Here is a 2,500-nt window from a genome sequence, read left to right as displayed (position 1 = left end):
GGCCTCCGAGCGCGTCGCGGTCGCCTTCGCGGCTCCCGCGGAGCCCGGTTTCCGGCACAGGAAGTTCGCGAGAAGACGACGGGAATTCACAGGCGTCTGCAGGGGACCGACAAAATGAGAGCTCCGGGGACAACCCTAACGGCAAAAGACGCGCCGTCGTCGAAGCAGAACGATGAAGCCGAAAGGAAATGTATCTATCTTCTAATAATCATAAATTATTTATTGTAAATATTATTATTATTATTTCATATTATGAAATAAATAAGTCTACCTTCTAATCTAAATCTGAAACGCGTAGGTGTGTACGTGGCACGGCTATCTGCCCACACAGACAGCCTCCGGCCTCCGCAAACAGGCTATACTTCCCAGGGTTAAAAATCTAGCAAGTCACCCTTTTCCAGTGACCTGTTCGTTACGGCGAGCGCCACGCAAGGGCCGCCCAAACCCTTGCCGACGTCCTTCCCGAACGCTCTATATAGCCCGCCAGCCGAGGAACGCTTTCGTTTGGGGACCATTTCCTCCTAGATTTGGCTTTGGCTTCCACCACGGGCAGGCATCCCAGGGTTCTCCGTTGCCGTGTCGTTTGCATGGCCCCGCCCACTGCCCTTTTCCTTTCCAATCTCTCTGCTTAACAAACGGAGCACGACCGAGCTGCAACTGAACTTCCTGGAGGAGTTTAGGGATTGACTCCACAGGGTGGAAGTTGTAGTTCACCCCGCCGCATCAAGTCTCGGAGCGCTGTCGCTCCTACAGGGAGTTGTAGTTCACCTACACCCAGAACGCTACGAACCCAAACGAGGACGGGTCTGGGCCAAACTTACCGTGCGGACCAGATATTATGCCCAGATTTGACAACCGATGGGTTTGGAGGGGAACGGGACTGGAAGTTCAGGAGTAGTGTAGGTAGTACTCAGATTTATAGTTCTCACCTGCAATGAATTAGCGTCGCACTTGGCACACAGAGCCCCCCCCCCCCCCCCTAACCGATCTCTATATATCCCTCTCTCTATCTGAAAGGGTCATGAAATTTCGGCCTAGGACAAAACCACACATCCCAGAAACACTAAACTTGCCAGCACAACTCCTCATCCATGCCTCTACGTTCATACAACAAAAAGAAAAGAAAAATAAAGTCCTCGTTAGAGGGAGAGGAATCATTCTTTTTTATCCAATGGCTGCCAGTTCAAAGGCTAAGCTCCGCCCACTTGGTCTCCTAGCAACCCGCTCAGCCCAGGGGACAGGCAGAGTTAGGCTTCACTAAAGCCTCTTCCAGACTGCCTGTAAAATACAGATGGTCAGATTTTTAACTGGATTATATGGCAGTGTAGACTCAAGGCCCTTCCACACAGCTATATAACCCATTGATAGTCTTCTATTTATAGTCTCCTTTGAACTGGATGATCTTGACTCCACACCGCCGTATAATCCCCTTCAGTGTGCAGTCGGATACAACTGGACTTAACCTTTACCCTAACTACCACCAATTCCTCAACACTTTACTATTTCTCATACCACCGGACTTGGCCACAGCGACGCGTGGCCGGGCACAGCTAGTCCATCTAGTTATAAAAAGAGCGACGGCATCGGGGCAGCGGACAAAAAACAACAAAACTACAGGACCCCCAACCTCGAAATTTGACAACCCAACCCATCGTCCACGGCTCTAGGTCGATACAACAAAAAGAAAAGAAAAACAAAGTCCTAATTAGAGGGAAAGGAATAATTGATTTTTATCCCATCGCTGCCAGTTAGAGGGCTAAGCAATATATAACATTGTGTGTGTGTGTGTGTGTGTGTGTGTGTGTGTGTGTGTATATATATTGTGTGTGTGTATGTATGTGTGTGTGTGTGTGTGTGTGTGTGTGTGTATGTATATATATATTGCATTGTACATGATTTTATTGTATTGTTTAATTGTTTTATGATATGTTGTTTTATATTTTGCTATCTTGTACTGTTCTGGGCATGGCCCCATGTAAGCCGCCCCGAGTCCCCGTTGGGGGAGATGGTGGCGGGGTATAAATAAAGTATTATTATTATTAGTTGTAGTTCACCTCCATCCAAAGACCACCCAACCCAGCCAATGACGACTCTAGGCTTGTCACGCAGACCGAATATCGCCTGCCGTGACTACCGACAGACAGGGAATCCGGACGTCGCGGTCGTTCACGCCCATCCGCAGAGTACTGCGCCGCACGATTCTGGGAATTGTAGTTCACCCGCTACAAACAGAATACGTAACATCGAAACACAAATAATACCGTTCTCAAACGACCCGGGCATCGCCGGGTCCCCAAGCCAGTCATAAATAAAAATCCAAAAATTAAATAAATAAAGGAAGGAAGGAAAGAAGGAAGGAAGGGCATTCGGACTATCGGAAACCTCTAAGCTTACCGTCAACGGGCAGAAGAGCAGCTGTTACAATGAAGATACTTCCCAAAACGTGATTTCTTTTTCAAACCGTTGCAGCGTTAAGAAGCGCACGAGTATTCGAAACCTG

The sequence above is a fragment of the Anolis carolinensis genome, unplaced genomic scaffold (assembly GCF_035594765.1).
Source record: "Anolis carolinensis isolate JA03-04 unplaced genomic scaffold, rAnoCar3.1.pri scaffold_103, whole genome shotgun sequence".
Classification (NCBI taxonomy): Eukaryota; Metazoa; Chordata; class Lepidosauria; order Squamata; family Dactyloidae; genus Anolis; species Anolis carolinensis.
Note: the sequence above shows the minus strand (reverse complement) of the source record.